Genomic DNA, 24178 nt, shown 5'->3' with positions numbered 1-24178 from the left:
ATCCGTTTTTTTTTTTTTTTTTTTTTTTCCTATGCTTCTAAATCTTTTTATCGTTTATCAAACTTTCAGGATGATTACACAATTGTATGCTTATTGCTGGCAATATTTCGTGTCAAGGATAAAAACAATTCTGCCTTTCTATACATATACACACGCGCGGAGCGTAAAGATTCGTCGCGGTAAACTCTGCGGAAATTCGTTTAAACCAGAGACAAAATTTACCCATCAAATCTACCAAGAAGGGTATTTTTTATTTATTTTTCTTTTTTTTCTTCTTTACGTAGTTAAAAAATCTTTTACTACGTTTTAACGTTGCATAGTACCGAATGAATTTATATTAGCTTAATTTAACAAATTCTTTCTCGATTATGCTATGTGCAATAACTCAATTATAAGTCTATCGTATCGTGGAAAAGCAACAGCAACGACGACCTGGAAAATGAAAATACGACGTGTCTCGCCTCGAAGAATGTAGATACCTATCTGCTGACTTATTATTTTTTTTTTTTTTTTTTTTTTTTTTTTTTTATGACCAGAGACGAGGAGGTGCGGATGAAAAAATGATCGAACCTTGAAAAAAGTTTCTTTTGATCTTGGGCATTAGGAATAGATTGAAATAAGGTGAACAAGAAAAGATTTTACGATTACATGTGCACCGTGAATTAGTTTGAACAACCCTCGGAATAACCTTACATTTTTCGCACATTAATATACGTCTCCTTTTTTTTTTTTATTTTTCGTCTTCTTTTTTACTTGTTATTCCGTTCAGACTCGTAAAGATTGCAGAAATATTTGTTTGAAAATTGGCAAAATTTTCAAAACAGTTGCTCGCGTGATCCGATGATTATAGAATTCGCTATGAATGTTGAATAATTTTTTAACTTTCAATGAAATGAATCACATTTCTGTAATATAACGATATGTAGTAAATTTATAAATCGGCACGATTCATCATTCATGATTTTCCGGGTTCTTTTCTTCCAGCGACCTCTTCGAGAGTATCGAGTAACAGCGATGTTGGGTTGCATCAGTTACGACCTCTCGCTGATTCTCTGATTCTCAGTAACAAAATCGTCTCATTATTTCTTCCATACGTAGCAACGGACAAAATTTAGAGATCACGATCAAACGAGACGTGAATAATATTGTACGTTATAGGTATAAAGTATCGGATCGAGTGGGAGAAAGTTCTATTTTCGAAATGTGTTTATCATTTGTGTGCCAAATTTCGACAAAATCCGTTCGGCTTGATCGTCACATTTTATTTACCGTGTTATTTCTCGTCTCTTATCTATATCTGTTTTATTTGAGTAATCGTCGTTGCTATTATTTTGCGATCGTTACTCGAAGAGAGATTCGTTTCTCATCTCGAGAATAAAAATACCGAGGTCGAAGCACTGATTCGTTATACCTACTGAAATAATCCATAAAGCTTCTCTTGCTCTTTTACAATTACAATTCTCAACCGACAACTGACACTCACACGACAAAACTAGAGCGAGATACGCGTGGGTGGTAAAAGTACGGCTCGTTACCTCGTCAGGATAACTTAACTGTCGTTTGAGATGAAACTTGGCTTGCAAAGCTTGTAGCTTTGGTAATTGTACCAAATAATTATACTAAATTGTTCCAGAATTAACCGTCTCGTTAAAATCTCATATTTCTTATACTCCCTCTCTCTTTTTCTCTTCTTTCTTCGGTAAAACAAACTCGGTAGATACGACGCGGCGTGTTCTTCAATTCCCCCAATAAATGATATGTGAAATATTATAAATAATATAATATGACATGTAATATAAATACGCTGTTCGGCGTCTCGGATCGATTTGTAATTTTTTACAACTCGACGTTTAGAAAGCGAGCAAAATTATACTGACCCAACTGACGTCTTGTCCTCAACGGCCCGGATAGCTCAGTCGGTAGAGCATCAGACTTTTAATCTGAGGGTCCAGGGTTCAAGTCCCTGTTCGGGCGGTAAATTTTTTTTTTTTTTCTATCGCTTTGTCTTTCATTTTTCAATATTCCTCTCGAATCGCGGTCTATTTTACCCTATGATTACACGGTAAACCGCTCGTGTGAAGCAAAGATTGACGGAAAATAAATATTGAGAAAACGACCACGTTCGATGATGCAATCATCGACGAGTTTAAACGACTTACTCGTTTTTTCATATTATCTTTTATTGCGCGAGTTTGTGAAATCGAATTAGTTCATCCTTGATTCCTATTCTTTATACGGCATCGTTACGTCGCGTATAATGGATTTATTTTCTCTCCTTCGTTCTCTTCCTCCACGATTTTCGAATTTCCAAATTATCGTCGAAGATTCTACTTCTTGAACTTATCGCCGTAGAATGGTATACGGCTGTTTACAACTCGCCAATCAGTGACGTAGAGGGTGAAAAGCACAGCCGCTCCCGTCCATGCGATCACCGATTTTGTCCTGCGGGAATTTTCGTCGATAATGCAATTACTACGTATGTAATGTTCGTATAATTTACCCGTTCGACTATAGAAGCAAAATTGTAGGGTCAAAAATAGTTCGTCGAAACCTTCGCGTGATTGAACTTATAAAAATTTACAGATTTTTTGTTCTTCTTGAGCATTGAATTTTTGGAGATTTTATTTTCGTATTAAATCGAACGACTCGATCATCAGACCTCGTCTCGTGAGTATAAAACCGATTGAAATTTCTCTGTCAAAAAACACACGACTAATGTGAAAATTCTTCAGTCTGTGGCTCTTAACACTGCATCAAACAGGTATCCGTAAAAATTTCATTTGTTAAAGTAGCTGGAAAAATTCTGTAAAACATGTATCGTTAAAAAACTGTTTGAATATTGTTAGAATTATTTTAGCAGGTTATTTGGAATCGTGAAAACGTACCAAACTAGGGCTTTTTCACGATAAACCGATCCTCTCCCACAAATGACGGAGAGCTTCTTAATTGGGGAAGTCATCTCGCCCTAACCGATGATCGTTTATCTCACCCGAATACGTCATCACAGAACGGCTAATTAATCATCTCTGCTCCGAGGCTAGGACGCGGCGATTTTATCCTCGGCCCGCTGACAGGTCAGTCAAAGATTGTCGACAAACTGCCAGCCGGATTCGTTCTTCTTTTTTCTTTTCCTTTTCCTTTTTTCTTTTTCGTCATCGTCGGCACAGCTGGCGCGGAGGACGCAAAACACACACCTACATCCGTGCATTCAACGTATAACCGTCACACTTCAACGTCTTTTTGGTTATCTAATGGGGGGGGGGGGGGGGGGGGGGGGGGAACAATAAATAAGTAAATAAAAAAACTGCCGGATGAAATTACATCATATTCTCATTTATTCACGCGTATGCGTGTCAACGATATCGAAATTTGTTAGTATTCAAATTCACTCGGATAGAAGAACAAACTTCGATAAGAGGATGAGAGAAAAAAAAAAAAATTGTAATAATTAATAACGAATCGATTATCGATTAGGAAACTCCCGGTGATTATGACGATCATCTTTATGCACAGAGAATGGATGTAGCATTTTGATGGGTTTGTATGTGTTATACTCCTTATTTTCATCACTCTTTGCATCGCAAAGCTACATGCTGTAAAAAAGCTGTAACTCCTGTCGAAATGCAACATGTTATACAGTGAACGATATTGTAAATGATGTAAATAAATGACCGGGAATCGTGAAAATGACGTGTTGTATTCTGATGACGATGTATATGTATATGTATATATATATATATATATATTTTCCTTCTTCCCGGGTCATCGGTCTCTAATTAGGACTTGATTGCCGCTTTTATGCAATTTCAATTTGTGTAATTATATCGAGTTTATCGCCTCGACGCGTACAATGCACTTTTGACTGAAAGCCGGCGTATATCGTGCACAGAATCTACAAGTACATACATGGAAAGATGAGTCAACGGGTTAAAAACAAATTAAGGAAACGAAGAAATAAAACGATCACTTATACGACCTATGTTTTACGATTTAACAAGACACCGTGCGGTCAGAGAAAGAGAGAAAAAGATACATGTATACGTATGTAAAGAGAAAGATGTATTTTTATTTGTTCCTCAATTCACCCGCGAAAGTATTACAAAAATAAATCAATCTAAATATACACCGGCACATATTACAAAACTCACAGAGCTATTTGTTACGTACCAAGCAAATGGCGACTTACTCTTTTAACGAGCTCTGCCCACTCGTATTTATTTATTTTCAAGTAGTTGCAAGTAAACATACGTAGATATTAAATGTATGAAGAAAGTATACACGTACGTGTCATACATAATAAACAATAAAAAATAGCGTGTATAACAAAACCCAGAGCCAGAAATCGTCGCAAAAGAGTAGAATTTCTATAAAAATTGACAATCAAACGATAGTTATTTCACACCCGATAACGCGCTTGTATAATTATCAAAATGCCGTCGTTGATGAACCGACGACTAAAAGTGATTCGCTAAGGTCGGATAGGATGAGCGATACGTGATCAAGGAGTTGAATTACGATCCGGTTAGTCGGTGTGCTAATTTATTGCACGGTGATACGTCGTGTATCGTAGGTACGTACGTACGGTAATAGCCTGCAACCAACAATCAGCCGCCGATAGTCAAGAGCGTTCGCGTCATCCGCGTTGCCGTGCAGAATCTCAAATGGATAATCGTCGTCGTACGAGCGATGGATGAATATGTGTCGAAAGGAACCGGCACACTCTGTATATTACAAGCAAACGCTCGAGCGAATGATCGTGCTAACCGGCAATTACCAAGATATCGCCTTCGAGGCACCCACACGCCTCTAATTCGCACGTATCGTCGCGTCGCGTTGCGTAACGAGGCGAGAGAGAGAGAGAGAGAGAGAGAGAGAGAGAGAAAAAAGAGAGAGGGAGAGGCGTCCGAAGAGCTGGTTGGAGGAAACGGGCAGTAGACCACGGGGTCTTCGGGGCCTTGACAGAGACCTTGAAAATCGCGCTAAGCCCCGGGGAAAAGTTGGCCTTGAATAAACCGGCAGTGTGGCAAAAATTCGGAGACGAGTGTTGTCCGAAATCGCGGATTGAATTTTTTTTTATTCTTATCCCTGCTATAGCTTTTATCAACGTTCTTTTCTCGTTCTCAGGAAATTTCCTATCATTCTGATAATATTCCGTACGATCGTTACGCCGATCGACGATCCATCGCGATTTCTTTACACGTTTCAAAAAAAGGAAGAATCGACAAAAAAATAATTTTACCTCGCAAACGCGCGGTGTTTTCTGTTGTTTTTTTTTTTTCTACTTTTGTTTGTTCTTTTTTTTTTAAATCTCAGTTCTTGGCACGGAATTACGAATTCGGTTTCGATTCGCGTTATTTAGCCGACGGATTAAGCACGACTAATTGACACGCGAACCGGCTCGTGGTTTGGCAAAGTTTCGCTTTTTAAATTTACCGGTTTAGGTGTACCTCGCATACGCGAAATAGTCTCTTGGTTATCTCAATTAAGCGACACGTATCGTACCTAAGTCTTCTGTTATTATCGAGTAGCTCCGGCTCTTTCCTGGTGACTTTTCGTCGTGGCTCCTCGTATTTTTTTTTTTTTTTTTTTTCTCTTCATTCAACTCTTTTTCGACGTCCGTGAAACGATACTTGTGTTACATACAGGATGGATTCTCGTGGCTTGCCTGTTAAAACAAGACTTACTTTTGTGGCTTTTTCAGAATCAACGACACCACGTTCGTCCAGCGTGCAAATTAGAGAGTCTTCCGAAATATCGTTGAGCAAAGATTCACTCGGTTATAACTGTGCACCAAACATCGTTTCGTTTCTTTCAAAGTTGTATCGAGAATTCTACGCCTTGTCATTCGCGTTTCGCATACTTGTTTCTTTTTTTTTTTTTTTTTCCCCCACTTCTTCACGGTTCGTTTCATCGGTTATAGACTCGGAGTATTCGTTGGTTGGATATAACGTATAAGTATATAGGAAACTTGATCTTGTATCAGAATATGCCTACTCTTATCATCTTGTCTTGTTTTCGATACCGTGTAACGAACCGTCAATTAGTCACTGGTGTAGACTATTCCTAGTCACTTTCCACTCCGTCATTGTTTGCCTCCTCCCGGATATTATATTTGTTGTGTAACAACATTTGTATAATATAAAACGACCCTGATAATTGTACGGAACACTGTCGCATCGTTAATGAATTCTGAATATTGCCTGTTTTTTTTTTTTTTCTGCCAATCCTAATCGAAGAAATTCGCTTTTACTTTCCTTTTACGGCAAAGAAGAATAAAAGAATATCTACGCGGCAGCTCTTCTTTTCTCCGATCCAAACCTTTTTACTATTATAGGTATAACGTCATGCTGCATTCTATATCTGAAAGAATATCTCGTCGCGAATTTCTACACAAATTGTCGGACGTTGTTTTCTGTCGACAATACGAAACTGAATCTCGAATCGATGCTAATCACGTATAGTAGGAAAACATAGGGACCTAAGATTTCCCGTTTCCAATCTGAATACGGTTTATTACTCGTAAACCATGCAGGGGAAATTCTTACATCCAATTACAGCTAACCCCTGCATCGCTGTACAATAAACAGTTCAATTTATCACAATATTTTCTTCTTCCTTATCTTGACTCGTATTATAACGATACTTTATATGCTGACGGCTACCGCGAACCGGGGAACCAGATTACCTTTCGTTTGTCTATCCTACGGAATAGACCGAAAGAGAGAGAGAGAGAGAGTGAGAGGAGGGGGGATCGAGTTTCTTGCTCGATCACGCGCCCACAAGACGCAAGATTGTTTTAAGTGGGACAAAAACAAAAAAAAACAAAAAAAAAAAAAAAAAAAACAAGCAAAACGAAATAAAAGTCGAGTCAAGATATCGATCGACATTTTTGGAGATCAAGTTCCAATACGACGCATCGTTGAACGATTTATCAATATTTCATGATGATAAATAAATTCTTTGGAAAATAACAATTGTTTACAATGTGAGATGATTATCAGCGGTGTTATCGTAATTTTGGCGTGATACGTTACGCCGCTCGACGATCATCGCGTTGTCCCGGAAATGAATCGCGTATATCGAATATCCGGTCGGCAACACGCCGTTTTGCCTCGCCAATTTCAGGGTCAAACCGCAGCTTGCAAATTGTTGCCGGTTGTGTCAGGTTGTCAGATTTGCATCGTTGAACGAGCGAGTCGCGGGTGTATAAAATGTCATTTCGCCGGCTCGAGGAGATAAAATTATCGTTATTATTATTGTTGTTGCTGTTGTTGTTGTTGTTGTTATTATTTTTATTTTCGGCGTCCGGTTTGCGGTTTCGGTCGGTTTTTGCCGAGTCGAAGATATCCCGGCCTGCATCCATGCACAAGCTTACTACTTTCGAGTTGAATTATACGTGACATGGTGGCCGCAAAATTTTTTTGGCAGAAAATTCCATAAACCAAATTGTACGGCTTGTTAATTATACATTCGGTTCAAACAAACGGATACCAGACTTTCCGGTAACAGCTAGAAAACAAATTTTCATTTTGTCCCTGAAACCATATTTTTCGATTGTGGTAAAAAATGAAAATACTCCAGGACTGAGCGGTAACCGGAAATAAAGAAAATCTCAGAGTACACGTAAGTGAGTAAGACGATGACAAGAATTGATAATTTAATCACACAAATTGATATTGTATCGGGTCGTTCGTGTTCGGTAAAAAAAAAAAAAAAAACTGCAACCGATTTTTAAGAAAAATAATCGATTGCTTTTGCTCACCGCCTTGTTTGATTTTCATTCCCGATTTCTTACGTACCTGCACTCGATCTCTGAGACCATGCGGCTTAGCTCGCGGCGGCCGCGGCATGCAGCGAACAAACCGTTGCTACTCGCTAATCGACTTGGCGAACCTCTCGCCGACTCTGACGTAATTCGAGCGAAAGACGGCAGACCGCCTGGTGCCAAGGCGCGTCTCTCTCGGGGAACGAATCGAGATGAAATCCGCATTACCCGCGAAGTTTGTCGCGGCTCGCCGCGGGTGAGGCATTTTTTTAATCACCGACATCGAGCCGCGCATCGTACGTTTGTGATATTCGTTCGGGATGCGAATCGGTAACGAGAATGCGCCCGATACGCAAATACGCAACGAATGGTCGTTCAACTTTCGTACCTTCGACGCGAACGGCCGACCCGTAAAAGAAGGAAAACAAATAATTTAACGATCCGACGTTCGTGCGGATAGGAGGCAACGCCTGCAGATATTCGCGGGTTCGTGTCGAAATTCGATAATATACGGTCGGGGTAAAAAACAGTGAATTTCGATACGCTGTTTGCGCCTGCAACGAACCTACGAACGCCGACGTGAAAAAGAAAAAGATGATACAAGATTAAACAACCGGCCACGCGTTATTTCATGCACACTGTACACTGAGAAAAATTTCACTTGTTACACTAACTAGAAAAGTTCAGTAAATCAGGTATCGTTAAAAAAACTGTTTGAATATGGTTGGAATTACGAAAAACGAGGTACGCCTAACCGTTTTGCGCTGTCGTCGATTCTTTTCTGGTTATTGCAACGCAAAATCAGTTTGTGAGGTTTACTCTACTTTTTTAGTTAAACAAGGCTTTAACGTCAATTTATCGTTGCACGAGCGTTAAATTTTCCCAACAGTTGCAAGAAAATATAGCAAGTGTGATCGTGATGAGAAAGAACAGTAACGGATACCAGACATTCCGGTAACGGCTAGAAAATTAATTTTCATTTTCTACCTAGAACTATATTTTTCGATTGTGGTGAAAAACGAAAATAGTTAAGGACTGAGCGGTAACCGGAACTAAAAAAATTTCTCTCAGTTTAGCCGGCTGGCACGGAACGACCGTAAATGTGATGCGGAATGCCGGTATCTATATAATATCATGTATATTTTTTAAAAACCGTCAACAGCTTCTGCTGCAATACGAAGCTGCAAAAACAAAAAAAAAAAAAAAAAAAAAGAAAAAAGAAACGTCCATCGTCAAGGCAATTTGTAACACCGCCGAGCCTTTTATCAATAATAATCGCGGTTGTTGTACCCGCCATTGCGGAGAGTCAGCGTTGGACAGAATCGCACGTTGAAAGAGGTCACGCAGATAATTTATACAAAATTCTTGTTTCTCCACGTGCAGGGACCTATGCGCGCGTGTTTACGATGTACACAAACGCGATCGGCGATATTATACTCCTCTGCATATCGCAGCGATTGGCTCAAATCTCTCGGCTGCACAATGTCACGAGAAATTCATATCGCATGTTTTCGTATCGTAGAAAATAACAGAAATAAATTGGATGGGGAAAAAAATTTAAACAAATCACATGTCCGCGTATCAGGAATATAATTGAAACAAGTGAGCGAAGATCGCGGAGTTTATCCGCGACTTGAGAGATGTAACGACGATAAGCTTGGTTCAGGGACGTCGGTTGTTTGCAATTATTATAGGAATCTGAACGTGTAACAAAAAAAGTTGCCCCCCCCCCCCCCCCACACTTGTTTACATACGATTAATTATACTCCCGTTTTTGTATTTTTTTTTTTTTTGTTGTTTCTTTTTTTCCTCTCTCAAGCTTCCTCCCTTTGTAATCTCTGGTCGAAAACGTTTTCACTTAACGCTGTAAGGATGCTTATCTCTGCACGCTAATCGATCAGAGGCCAGCCGACTCGTGACTATCTCGTCTCTTTTAGATTTTTATTTCGACTTTATATCGTACGCTCTTAACGAACAGTCGCCGTGACTCGGATAGCATTCACGGTTCTTCTAATGGATTATTTTTATATTTATAGGGGAAGCAAAAAAATAAATACACAACGAACGAGGAAGAAGAAATCTTTGTGCGAACTGAGATTTAACAACCGATAAAAGAGACGTTAAAAAATCGGATGTTGTAAAAATGTTTGATAAAAAAAGAAAAATTGAAAAAGAAAGAACCTGTTTCCTTGAGAGCCAAGATTTTACAACTTAATAATAATCGTCTTGTTGCAACAGCGTCGCGCGTCCCTTTCCGTTATTATAATCATTTACAAATCATCAAACTTTGCATGATAAATGCGGAGAATTCAGTCATCGTATTACACGCGTTTACGTAGATGGATGTACAAGTATTTTATGTGTGATCGTGTACCGTGTTATTTCACTTGTATTTATAGCAGGGCTTTGCACTATTTTAAAGATCAGAAACTCGCGGTAAACAAGTTATGTATGTAGCGGTCAATTTACGTAATTCGCGCCGAAGGTTATTGCGAAACTGTATAATAATTTTTATTCAACGTTCATTGATCGCTCTCGCATCGCTGCTGCTGCTGCTGCTATTTCGTATCGCTTAAACAAATTTCGCGCAATCTCAAATAATTCCGAAAGAAATTTTCGAACCGCAGTATAATGTATAATTGTGTTGAAAAACAAAAGAATAAAGGTAAACCCCGGGTTTATTACGACGGCATTAATTGTAACGTTTATGAATTTTTTTTTCTTCTTTGTTTCAGGTAAGGATGACGATTATAACGCTTTTTATGGTTATGTATAAAAATACATCGAGCGTCGCTCATTACTTCCCAAAATTAGAAGGCGGAATAGTCTGGTAAACTTCCGTACATTAACAATACTGCAGAATAAGGTAATATTATTACACCTACGATGTTTTCTACTGTATACTTATGCAAGTTCCCACTGTTTTTTGAATCACTTTTTATTCCCTCCTCATTTAACGCGGTCCGACTTAACGAAAGACTGTTCCTTACGTCTGTTTTACCTTCATACGCCACCGTGTGCTCGCAAGATTTTTAATCAAGAAGTTCGTTCGCGATGATAGGGATAGAGAACAGGTGCGTCGTATAAATGAAATACCTACGTAAAGATGAAATCTTTGATCGAAATTCCCAGTTCACGAATTCGGCTTGACAATTTCATATTCATTGATATTTATTCATATGTTGTTGAACTCCCGTCATTGTTCATGTAGCGATCATCGTCGATATTGTTTATTTTCACCCGCCACGTGAAATTGGTGTTTGCCTTTTTCACGCAGAATTGATTAGGGAAATTGATGTTAATTTATTGGCAGACCTTAAACCGCAACTCGGATCAATGAATAATTATTCAACATTCTTCAGCCGCCTTACACGAAACACGCATACCAGTCGCCTCTACTTTCAACTTACAATCAGTCAATACGGGCACGGTCTTGTTTTCCCTTTCTTATCTTATTCGTTCAATTTTCATCAACGATTTCCATTTCGCAGCTCGCGCATAGAAAATTAGGGCGAAAACCTTGTAACAGTTTCGATCCGCGTGAAAATAGAATTCGCGATGAATGTAACTAGGCGCCAAATCGATGTCAATTTCGCGTATCGCCTATATGCATTATACATCTGTGCAGCACGTTACTTACAAAACATTCGTACATCTGTCCAATGTAAGCTAAGTATTTTCTCACAACCGACACGGGGCGGGGTTGGGGTATCGAATTTTAATTGCGAGGATTCCGAAAGTAAAAATATCGGAAATCCGAAACGAAGAATGATCAAAGTGGTGAAATTTCATTGCGTCAGAAATTCACGAAACTGAAAATCTGATCACTTAAAATTTCGACGCTTCGGATATTGAAATTTTCTCATTTTCGCACCTTCGGAACTTTGATGTTTCCTCGATGTTTCATTTCTTTACTTTAAGTTTCACTATCAAAAAATTCGGAAATCCTGTAGCGTTGCATTACGTGCAGATATATAATAAATGTGTTTTCGCGTATACGTGTACGTATTACGAGCACATGCGCGTAATGTCGCTTAATTTATCCCGCGTCGATACGCACATTATTGACACAGTGACTGACTGTTCTGGTATTACCGCCCATTATCGTTTCGGTATCGCCCATAAAACAACCGCCCAGGTAATAATGTACGCATAACACACATAATTGACTTCTTGATACGAGACTTTTTGCCGACGCGAGCACTTCATTACCGAATTGTCGAAGTGTCGCCAACAGCTGCCGGGAAAAATTATCCAAGTTAACGACAGTTGCACGAATTGGAAATCTCTCGACTTCGTTATAATGTATAACATGTATGCACTTACCTACGTAATACATTACTCTGTATTTGTTTCGGAAAATAAGCGCAAGGTATTTACATATCCCATGCATATATACATATGTGTATGCATTTATAACGTTTATCGCATTTTTTAAGCATTTAAAAATATTCGTATCTAATTATAAGTTGTACGTGTTCCTGAAGAGGACAAAAAAAAAAAAGAAAAACTTTCACAAACCAACCGAATTAAACCTGTGGACTTTGAAGGTTGACTCACTTTATATACGCTAGTTAAACGTAATTCTTATATGTATATATGTATATATGTACCTAAACACACACGTGAATTATTCCGCAATTGCGTTATCAGTCTCAAAGTCCTTCGGTATAATGATAGTAATAACGTAGAGTCCGTTCTTTGTCCCGAGAAAAGATTCGTAATCTCACGTTGCCGAGAGGTGTCATAAGCATCGAGGAAAAATATAATTTCACGTTGTTTTTTCATTCGCTTTTCAATCGGACGATACTCTGTTCAGAATTTTGAGAAATAAATTTACACGCCGTGTAGTCTGCGCATGTATATATTTGTACGCACGTAGACACGTCGTAGCTCACATATCGTTGTCGCGTATATATTTATACCGGGTAAATATGTCGAGGAAAGTAAAGCAAACGCAGACAAAGTATAATATAAGAAGACAGGGACCGTCGAAGGCACGTGCGATCTGTAGGTACGAAACCACGCGATACTCGTAACGCCAAAATTCTTATCATCAAGTTTTTCGTCTAGTCAAATATCGGAACGAGGATAAGGATGTTCGCTGGTTCGAACGATCGTCATCGTCTACTCGAACCGCGAATACCGCAGAGTATGAGGTTCGTACCGGCGGCAGGTATCGGACGTCTCGCGATGAACTTGCGGAAGAAAAGATCGTCAGGCGTAATTTCTTCAGGCCGCGACCGCGTTGCGACTGTGCCGCAAACCGCGTTTAACGCTATCGCGGAATGCTTTTCGCTGGAAGTGATACGCAGGACTGCGGTTAGGCGAATGCTACGAATCCTCGACTCCCATCGTGCACGCCAATCGCGTTTAACCCGCTGGAATTTTACCGCAGGGTCGTAAGTCATCGTTTACTCACTCTCGACTGACTTTTCGATTCGTGATTAGCCTCTCCTTCTCTCTCTCTTTCTCCTTCTCTCTTTGCGTAGACAGCGTTTTAACGCGCTCGTCGATTTTTCAAGCGCGGTGAAAAACTGTCCGACAATTAGATGAAAGTCATTGTCAAAATTATACAAAGCGTGTATTACATGCGGTAGGATAAGAAAAGTATTCTTATCGAACAAGGTTAATTAACTATTTCGATGAAATTATTCTCGAATAATGTAGTATCTGCTAGATATTCCGACGTAATGTATCGTGCGCATAATCGACACTCAAACTCTCGTTACAAGTAGCGTGTGTAATTAAGCATATCACGAGAGAGAGAGAGAGAGAGAGACTGATAACGAAATCTTTCGGAGAAAACAAAACTGCATTCGTCATTCCTCGCGTTGAATAAAACTAATTATGTATTGTACGTAAATGTTCCTTCTCGATTATTACATATTTATATAAATACTAGGAATAAGCGTAATTTTTCGAAATTGACTCATGTCCGTTATTTTATCGACATTTTCGCAACAAAGAAAGGAATTTTGTTGCAAATGTTGTTTCAAACAGTTCTCGCGCATTTGGCTTGTAGCATTAGAAGAGTAGAGTTTCGAACCCCTGGTGAGCGAAACGATGAGGCGTTTCTATTCCTCTCCTAGCAGCCTCCCACTGGGAGTAACGAAAGACCAAAAAGGTCCTCGACTCTAGTCGCGCACATGGCCGAAGTTTGTGTAGAGTGCAGGCAGGCAGGCGTGGTGTTTTGGCGGGGGAAAATGGCCCCGAAGATGTCCGGAGTGCAGGGTAAGAAACAAGTCTCGAACGTGCGTACGTCTGATGTATGCGGTGCAGGTCGCTTGCAATTATACGCTTCTCAAAAGCAGTGACGAAGAAAAGTATGGAACGCTTGGAACTTGATTTTCGAAGCCGAAAGGATATTCGCACCACGCTTGCGTTTGGGGAGGGACGCCACGGTTTTCGGTGTTTCGTTACACCCAAGGGAAAAAAAGAGAAACAAACAAACTAAGCAGCACTGCTGAAGACCACCAATGCGGCAAATTTTTGGGAAATTTTACCACATGCTATTTTTGAAATTTTCTTCTTTAACCTACAGCTGCGCAACTAAGGAATGTAACTAAGGAATATTATACCTACACTACGTCTTTCTCTCTCTTTCTCTCCTTATCTTCGGCGTCCTCCTGCTCCTTGGCTGGACGACGACGGTATTAAGACAGTTGTGAGGAAGAGGGATACTCTGTACAAAGCTGTTCGTATAACCAGATCGCAGCTCGTCAGAGACAGGTATGAGTCGTTGCGCAATCGTGTCAAGGTTATCATCCTCGCTGCTAAAAATAAATACTTCGTGTCAAAGTTTAGAGGGCTCAAAAACCAGAAGGTAATGTGGCGGAAACTTGGGAATATCGGGATAACCAATTCCAACGAATTGGCTTGCCTCAGAAATAATCACTGGAAATCCTATATAAACTTTTCGCTGAAACGTTTGAACGTAACGACATCAAAGTACCTCGGATCGGTTAGCTGGAATAACGTCGCATCTTGTACCTTTTGGAGACGGTTACTTTTATCTGAACACAGTTACTACGGAATGCTTTTTGCGGACTCTATTCACATCAAAATGAATGAACTTCAGATTTACTTGCACTGTTATCCGCACGAGCTTCCTCAGGTTGTGGAGAAAGTTAACGAGGACGTTGCAACGATCTCCGGCTGGTTGGTAAGGAAAATGCTCTTACTCGACACTTCCAACACGAAGGCATTCACAATTAGCTGTGCTCGTTATCTCGGATTAATCCAGTCATCGATTGTTCCTCTAATTTGGGTCAGTCGTGACCGTTATTCCGTGCGTCACCCAGGTCAAAAACTTGCAGGTCGTAATTAACAATACATTAAATCGGTCTGAACTATCTCGCGAAGAGTGCGTTTCTAAGAAAGAAGTTATACCGAGTCGCTTACGTTCCTCGTTGGTAAACTCAATAATTCTACCTCGCTTTGACTATTGTTCATTAGTTTATTGTGATTTGACAGCGGGTTTAGAACTCGAGCTAAATCTGCGTAAATCTGAACATAGTAGCCCGTTTTAGCGAACGCTTGGCTGACTCCCTTTAGCGGATACACGCAAACACCTGTTGGGGACATTTCTTTTTAATATTTTGTTTCTTCAATGTCTTAGCTACATTTCTGACGAATTAGTATTGTTGTCAGCATTACGCCATCGGGCTACCAGAAGTAACGTAAAAGATTTGCTCGTTCCCTTGCATCGCACAGCTGTATTCAATAAATCGTTTCTGGTGTCTGCTTGTAACATGTGGAACTCCTTGCTCACCTCTACTCGGGAGTCATCTTCTCTAGATACCATCAAGTCAAAGTTGCGAATTTATCTAGACAGCCTGAGAAATTCTTACAGTTACATCGGAAGCACTCGTATCTTACTTCATATTTTTTCATATCCTCTATTTTCTATTTCGGATTTTGGTAGAGTAGTATGAGTTTGATAGCTTAAACTTCATAGACGGTAAGAATATATGTAGTACAAATTTATTATATATTTTGTTTATTCATTTTCTTTTTCACATACATATGTCACGGAGAGTACACCGTTCATTGCGTACCGGAGTTGTCCTCAGGGGGTGCACCGCTCCGAGACATTCTTGAATAATGCCTTCAATGCCTTTCTCCCTCTTCGTCTCCTTCCCTCTCTTCCTTTTCCTCCTTCATCTCTCTCTTTCTCCCTTTCTCTCTCAGCATTCCCCTTCGGTGGGTGTCGCCTTATCTTGAGGGTAGGACCCAAGGAGTTGCCGTACCTGATGTGGCGTCGTCTGTGTGGGCCCAGCTGGATCTGGTAGTCCCTCAAGGATCCGTCCTCGGTCCGCTCCTCTTCACCCTGTTCACGAACAACGTTTCCACGTCACTGCGACACTCTGACCACCCGATCTACGCGGACTACCTGCAGATATATCTCCACTGTCCCCCGGATAGCCTCGACGAAGCAATTGCCAGGATTAGCGAGGATGCTCGGTCTGTTCTACGTTGGTCTGCGAGTCGCGGTGTCCGTCCGAATGCCACCAAAACTCTGGCAATCATCTTCGGAAGCGTGCCTGTACATCTCCTGGCTAGACTTGGCGTCAGTTCCTCAAGTTCTCCTCGGCGGCGTTCCTGCTTCGTTTTCGGATTCGGTCCGAAATCTTGGGGTCATTCTCGCGGGCAAACTGACCTGGACCATCTCTAGTCGAGGTCACTCTACGCTCCGTCAAGTCTCCGCTTCAAGGCAAATGGCTGGTTATGACCTTGATATCGCCGCTCGTGGACTGCCTGTATTGCTTCGTCGTCTTCAACGACTTCTCGGGTGTGCCGAACACGAAGCTCCAGTGAGCTGGGGCGGCTTCGAGTACCGGAATCGTCGAAACTACTTCCTCGTCACGCTTCTCTTCGTAACTATTGGACGAAATGGTCGTCCTGCTTATCTCCGGTCGTTCTTCATTGACCGCGACCCCGCCGCCCTTCACTTGGCAAGGCACGCTCGCAGTTATTTCGTTTTACCTGAGGTTCGGACAAAAGCTCTGGCACGGTTATTGCAGGAGTTCTTCCAGTTGAACCGAAGGGTACGCGCACATCGCCGAGTTGAAGCGCGTCTTGCGCACAGGACTTTATTCTCTGCAAGCCAGTGCTCCGTGTATCTCGTCGTCAGCGTTACCCTGTCTGCTGTACGTGAATATTTTTATTTTGCTCTTATTTTCTTATATTTTTATATCTATCAATTTTGTTTTTAAGTATCCGTCTGTTTTCTGTTCATTTCTACATTTGCCGATATTGCTTTGGTGATATATACGCAATCTTTCTCTCTCTCTCTCTCTCTCTCTCTCTCTCTCTCTCTCTCTCTCTCTCTCTCTCTCTCTCTCTCTCTCTTTCTTTCTTTCTTTCATTTTACACGTGTCGGTGGCGAAAAGTTACATAAACTATACTTTTTCGCTGTCGCGATATGCACACGCTATATCCACACTTATGGAGTGTAGTATACGTGTGTGTACGGGTGCGGTGTGTGAGCGCGTGTGACCTACACGATTCATCATGAATATTGAATTGTTTACGCACAGCTTTTAGCGTTCGAATAAATTGAAATATTTTACGATTAGAAAAGCTCGTGTACAACCTGTGAATGTACATACCGTGCGTAGGATACATGCAGGCGTGCGGCATCCAAATTTCCGGCATCGGATTACTTTTGCAAAGTATAGATGACGTTTCGATCCATAAATAGTAACACAATCCGTGCATCAAAGCCTGGCAATACATTTCTACTTATCATTCGGTAATTAAGGATTTCACGATTGGCGAAATTACACTCCCAAGGTCTTCGGAAATAAATTCATACATATGTATATAAATCGTAGAAAATCGAACGTTTTTCAGAGAAATCATGTTACACGCTTTTACACAATCCGTTGCAGTTTAATCACTCGGACCGATTTGTATATCTAACCGAAGTGATAAATCGTATCGTGTAATTCGTTGGTAAGAAGATTCGAGATTGGGAATCGGCTCGAAAGGTGGAGATATATTTTCTCGAGTTCATTGTGCCGATTTGAGAACTGCGCACGTGCAGCAATTCCTTGTCTGCACAGGCATACGCACAAAAGAGTGGAAGCACGAAAAACCTGCCGGGAAAGTACCTACATTAATTTCTTTTATTTCCATTTCGTCTTTTTTCCCCCTCTACTTCGTCTTATTCTAATACCCTCCTTACAGGCATTCGTCGCGTACAATACGGAACCGGATTCACGAACCAAGGATCACCGCGATATCTAGGTCACGGCACAAAGGTTTTATTTAAATGTTGTCGTCAGATGCGGCGAATTTGGTCATTCGGACAGCTAGCTTTATATATTATACCTGCTTCTTTATGCCTCATACCCGCCTTTCTCTCGCGTACCTTACCTGTATACCTTGTACGTACGTAGGTATGCCCCACCCTTTTCAAAGATCAGGACCGCGCGATCATCCGTAGGGGTTCCTATTTCTGCCTCCACGCACCGACACGACGGACATTTTACTATTTTTATGCGTCATTGCGGTAACGGGTGGCTCGATCTTTCCTACCGGTTGGATCGAGCTTTCTAAGACTTGGTCTTAAGAGCTACCCTGATCGATTTCGACGTTGACGCACGTATCCCGAAATATCGAAGTTCGCGTGTGTCAATCGGAAAAGACGGTTTGACAGTCCCGTTCTATACGAAATTCTGAACAAAAACGCTCCAACACCTTTTCACCTTACGCAGAAATAACGAAATCGCAGTAGTGAAATGGTAAAACACGTTTATTTTTTCTTATTTTTGAAAACGCACGCAGAGTCTGATCGTATCGAGTTTTCAGAATCGTAAAGAGATGTGCAAGGTGAAATTCGTACGGATTGAACCAGATTCGACAAATACATCTTACAGTCAATTCATATCTCGCGAATTCGGCAGGTGATTACCCGTATACTTGTTTTGGCGGTAGAAATATAATAACCGGAAACTCGTTTGAACCCGTAACTCTTCTTTCATCTCTACGTACCTTCAATCACGTGCATACGGAGAAATGTTGGAACATTTGTGAACGATAAATTTATCGGAGAACCAGATTTCCCTTGTGGCTGCTGTCGCCGATGCAGAGATAAGTGGTGCAATTTTTTTTTTTTTCTTTCTTTCTTTTTGCTCGCTTCTTCCTCCTCCTCCTCCTCCTCCTCCTCCTCCTTCTTCTTCTTCTGCTTCCTACATAATCTTTCGTCTTCTCCGTTTATTTTCATTCTTTATGGTTTTGTTGCGTAATAACCCGCGTAAAAAAAAAAAAGAAAAAAAGAAAAAAATGAGCAGCTGTTTGCCTGCAGGCACCGCGTTCATTTCTCTTTCTGTGCAGTCGAACACTTTCTTGCTGCATTATGCGTCGCGTCTAGCAGAGCCGTACACCCGACACGCAACATGTACCAGTTCCTCCTCTTCCATGCCCATTGTTCCACGGGAGACATGCTCGACCGGGATATTCGACCTGCTGACCCATTTGTCGACGCTCCGTTTGTCCCTCATCCGTCCGTGTACACCTCTGTAACATACTTGTCGTAATGCCGTAACCATCGCTCTTATTGCGCGCGTTCTGCCCCGCGGACTCGCTTTTATTTAGAAAAAAAAAAAAAAAAAAAATGTCACCGTTTGACGTCCCACTCTGTATAATGTAACCAGATCTTCAACTGCAAACTCGACGTTGAAAAGTTCAACAACCGCGTATGTGAGAACGGATTACTTTCATACTCCATCCGGACGAAGCATCTTTTTTATTCATCTATTTATTTATTTATTTATTTTCATTTTTCTATCCAAATACCATATCGTCATAGAGACATTTTTCCGTGCAGTGGAAATAATTGACGAACATGTTTCTGTTGTTAATCCGATCGAGTGTGTAAACGTCCGCAGGATACTTCCGGGATTAACTACGATTCGAGGCTGGATTCATTCGACATATTTCGGGAAAAGTGGTTGAAATTTATTATATAGGTATCGGTTGAAGAAACAGGCCGAGGGATATTTTCAGTTTTCGTTGCTATCGAGTACTTGATTATATGTATATGTATGTAATATTTTATTTTTATTTTTTACGACAAACCGAAGAAACGCGTCCCGCAATGTTCTCGGTTATGAAAAATGAAAATGAACTTCCCAAAGAATCTAATTAGATATTCGTTTATTTTTCCTTATATCCGCGCAAGCAGCAAAATACCGGATCGCACCGATTGTGAGAATGAAATCTTCTTTTCCTTTCGCATCTATGCGCTTCCACGTGTACAAGGACGATGATGTTAATAACTATGGTAATAATAATAACGGTAACAGGGTGGGTAAAAAAGAAGGGGCTGGTTATACGGGAAACGGGATCCATTGTCACCGTCGGACTGACACTTTTACGACGTGAATTTACTATTTTGGTTAAACAGAATTTTCGCCGGGCTGTAAAGACTCTCGACCAAATGTATGCGCCTGCTCAGGTATACCATACCTAACCTACACAGAAACCACGTCGCGGCTCAATCGGCGAAACCGACTCGTTTTACGACCGATAAAACGCCACGGTAACGCGCAACGACCCCGGGCTCTCTATTGTTTGCGTTTTTCCTCCTCATCTTCATCATTCGACTCGAGTCGACTAGTCCTGAAAAATTTTCGTGCGGGCCTTTCAAACCCCTGTTATTGACGGAGAGGGGGAAAGGAGGGGGGGAAATATATGAAAAATGTTGCATGAAATTTGCTTCATATTGAATTTTCTTTTTATCGCATACACATGCACGCGTACGTCTCGACTCTCGTATACTCGAATTATTGGCACAATATTTTTTCATGGGCAGAGGTGATGAACGAAATAATAAAAAAAAGACGGATAAAACACAGAACAGGAAAATCTAGAGTCTGCGTACAATTTTATACTATCGAGACGAATTCCGACGATTCTACATTTTTTACATTCTATACATATTCTGACCTTTCTATGTTTTTTTTACCACTCCATGCTTCGACTTTCTACATTTTTGAATTTTATAAATGAAGTTTTCGATTCTTTGAATAATCGATATTCTGATCCGTCTATTTCTTAATCTTTCTATATTTTCACCCCCACCGTTTATTCATTCTCGTCGTATTATCCCTCTTTCGAGTCGTATATAGAATTCTTTTGACACTCGGTATAATTTCATACCGTAACCCCTCGTGATTCTGAACATTCGTTATGTGCGAGTGGCGAATAGGCGCGTCTGTGAAATTATATAGTGTCAATCGATGCTCGTTCGATACGACCGAGATTTTCCTTCACACCCTTTCGTTCTCTTTGTTGCAATACCCCCGCGCTTTGCAAAACGTGGGAAACCGGTGCTAGATTTTATAACAGGTATCATTGATCGGCGTACCTCATACATCGATTCGATGCAGTGGGGTAGACGAAACTTTTAATTAACGTCTTTGGGATTGTTTTCCTTTTTCTTTCTTTATCTTTCTTTATTTTTCGTTTATGTCGCGTCTTAGTTTTGCGCCTGGGTCGTCATCGTAGCGACTGTCGTTATAATCTTAGTTTTAGTATATTATTTATTCATTTACTTATTATTCTCTGTTTCCAAACTGTGTCGAGTTATCTTTCGCGCTCGTTCCACTCTCCTACTTCCTTATCTATACAACATATCTCGTTATAGTCAAATTATTATACGCTCAAATATCGACTATTTATATACGCGAGACAAACAGAACTATCAACGATCATATTTTTCGGCTGCAGGCTGCTCGATTGTCTTCGAACGATTAATTTGTAATAACTGGGTAGGCGTACAATCAGAGCAACCGGTTTATAAATTTCTTTCCGCTGCCTTGTGTCGTCTCTTTTCAAATCGCTAATTATTCCCTGCATTCTCATCGATTCTACTCCACTAATCGCAAGGTGACTAATAAACGGCGTGACACAGATTTGTCGCAACTCTCAATGAATCACTGCAGCTACAATTCACTTACCCCATATACCTTACCATATACATTACACGTACCTACATATGCATACGTATTGCTCCCGAAGAATCGATACGCATCGTTTCAAGTTTGCGTAAATATAATTCATATCACTTTGTGACTCTTTGAAGCAATTGTACAGGAAAACGTTACATCCGCGCAAAGGTTAACAATTAGGTAACAAACGTGCGTCCTGTTGTTTTGCGATAATCGTACACAAATCGCAGCACTTATTCGCATGCTTGTGTAATTATTTATGTATACATTTTTGCTGTATTAATTTTTATTTATTTTTTTATAACAAACACCAACGAAAAATCATTGTTCACGATCTATTTATCGACTGCTGAATCAGAGTTTCGAAACAACATACAAATTACAAGCTTCCGCACGCGACGGACGAGAAAACTATAATATGCGTAACCATTTGATTATTGCATAGTGCCGCTGCACCCTGGAGTGCAGAAACTGACTCGTGTATTTATAACCGCATATGAATAAATTATTGTATCGGCCTCGTGAGCGCGACTTACGTAATTCGATAACGTTATACCGTAACCTATATAAAATATTTCGAAATCGCAATCCCGATTTAGACACATCGATGCAGAAATTATTCATTAGCGGTAAAGTTAATTCTTGAATCTTTCACCGCCTCGTAACAACGACCCTTTAGTATTATTAATACTAACAATGGTAAAAAAATTATTCCCAAGGTTCGTTAAAGTCCGAGTTTTCTTCTAAAAATTTTTCCGAGCAGTGAAAATTGATAAACGAGCAGTTTTCACAAGACCCGTAACACCGGGGGCGTAGCTCAGATGGTAGAGCGCTCGCTTAGCATGCGAGAGGTACCGGGATCGATACCCGGCGCCTCCAATTTCACTTTTTTCATTTTCATTTCAATTAATCACGGGAAGAGAATAGATTTGGCAAGAAGGAAAACCAAAAAAAAAAAAAAACAACTAAGAAAAATAAGAAAAAGTTGACAACAAAAGTGAAATGAAGAAATAATAAACGGAAATTACGAGGTCGGTGAAAAGAAAACCGTCCCGAGCTTGCGGCACGATAACGTACGTTGTACGTATAGGTAAACGTTGAGAGACGTTGACCCGTGAGTCATTGGGTTAGTCGCATTGAGAATTCTCGTCGTATGTATATTTATACACATTTATACGGAGAATGCAGAGCTAGAGTGTATTATAAGGTACGCTTACGTATTTCCTATACCTATACGTGCATACCATGTGTCTATGAATATATACGACAATTTTATACACGTGTATGCAAACATACACGTGTTACATGTGTCATGAGACGTTGGCGCTTTATCGAACCAATTAAAATAAATTCAAATGACAAATTTGAAATGTAAATCACTGTATTCGCGTTTTCAATCCTGAGAAGCCCGCATTTTCCTATTCGATATATTTACCTCACCTCTTTTCCCCCCTTTTCCTCCTCACAACACAATAAGTTATACATTTTATATTATAATAATAGGTACCGCTCGGTATTTCACATCCGCACAGTAACGCGATTATATTTTTCCTTTTGTTTTATTCACGTACGTAACGTACAACCACGCGGCAAGAAATTAGGCAATAATTTTTTCACCGGAAATTGCAGTTTCATTTCTACTATCTTCCGGAAACGTCGAAGAAACCCGCGGTCGCATAATGCAACGGTGCACTGCATGAATTGAATTTCATTTTCTTATTTCTTAGTCATACGTGTTATAAATATGTTAGGCACCTACCGAGTTTACTAATTGAAACAAACTTGTTATCCGTTCGTATTTTCATATTTCCAACAAGAGCTTGTATGTAGCTGTACGTATATTTTCAGATCATTTTTCGGAGTGTAGATGATATTTCCGAGACAGAAATATTGTGGGGAAATGTTTTGAATTAAACTACGGAGACGATTTTTGATGTAATTTTTTTGTTTCAAGATACGTATATGAATTCAAAGAGGTACGTAAATTCGCAAAACCGATATCACAGAGATAAACTCGCTGCGTAGATTTGTTAATTAGGTATTTTTACAATTTATCTCATATTTTTCAGTTTTTCACGTCTCCTTCGCTGTTTTCTTAATAAAAATGACACCGGATAAATTTTCATATATGAATAATAATATGAATAAGAATAATAGTAATAACTCAACTGCTCTGTTTCTTCTGTCATTATAAAACGTGTATATTAACAACGTGGAAAACCCTGAAATTTTCTCAATCTCGTACGGCGAAACCTGGCTGTAAGTAATAGAAGTTTATTATACGCGTATAGTGTGTATATAGTTCAAATCGGTGATTATTATTGCATTCACTCGTCGAAAACATCGTATTATTGAATCCTGGCATAATTTACTTCGCTAATAACGAAGAAAAGAAAAATACCTAATACTATGAAACACACTGAGATCACCGGCAGTTTATTGTGACTAAATT

At 40.1% G+C, this 24178-nt stretch overlaps 1 protein-coding gene, 1 long non-coding RNA gene and 2 other non-coding genes across 4 annotated transcripts in view; 3 read left to right on the top strand and 1 right to left on the bottom strand.

Annotated features, from left to right (window-relative positions):
* LOC107224303 (sestrin-3) overlaps positions 1-24178 on the top strand; it is a 126699-nt gene that overhangs the window by 69686 nt on the left and 32835 nt on the right. The window lies entirely within an intron of this gene.
* Positions 1902-1974, top strand: Trnak-uuu. The gene has a single exon. It is a non-coding gene; the product is annotated as a tRNA-Lys (tRNA).
* On the bottom strand, positions 2449-4736 carry LOC107224302. The gene is made up of 3 exons (XR_006905411.1): positions 4583-4736; positions 2886-3248; positions 2449-2803 (listed from the first exon to the last, which is right to left on the bottom strand). It is a non-coding gene; the product is annotated as an uncharacterized LOC107224302 (long non-coding RNA).
* Trnaa-agc lies at positions 22533-22605 on the top strand. The gene has a single exon. It is a non-coding gene; the product is annotated as a tRNA-Ala (tRNA).

This window comes from Neodiprion lecontei, chromosome 1, assembly GCF_021901455.1.
Source record: "Neodiprion lecontei isolate iyNeoLeco1 chromosome 1, iyNeoLeco1.1, whole genome shotgun sequence".
Taxonomy (NCBI): Eukaryota; Metazoa; Arthropoda; class Insecta; order Hymenoptera; family Diprionidae; genus Neodiprion; species Neodiprion lecontei.
The sequence above is the reverse complement of the archived record's forward strand: the minus strand, read 5'-3'. Positions and strand labels throughout refer to the sequence as shown.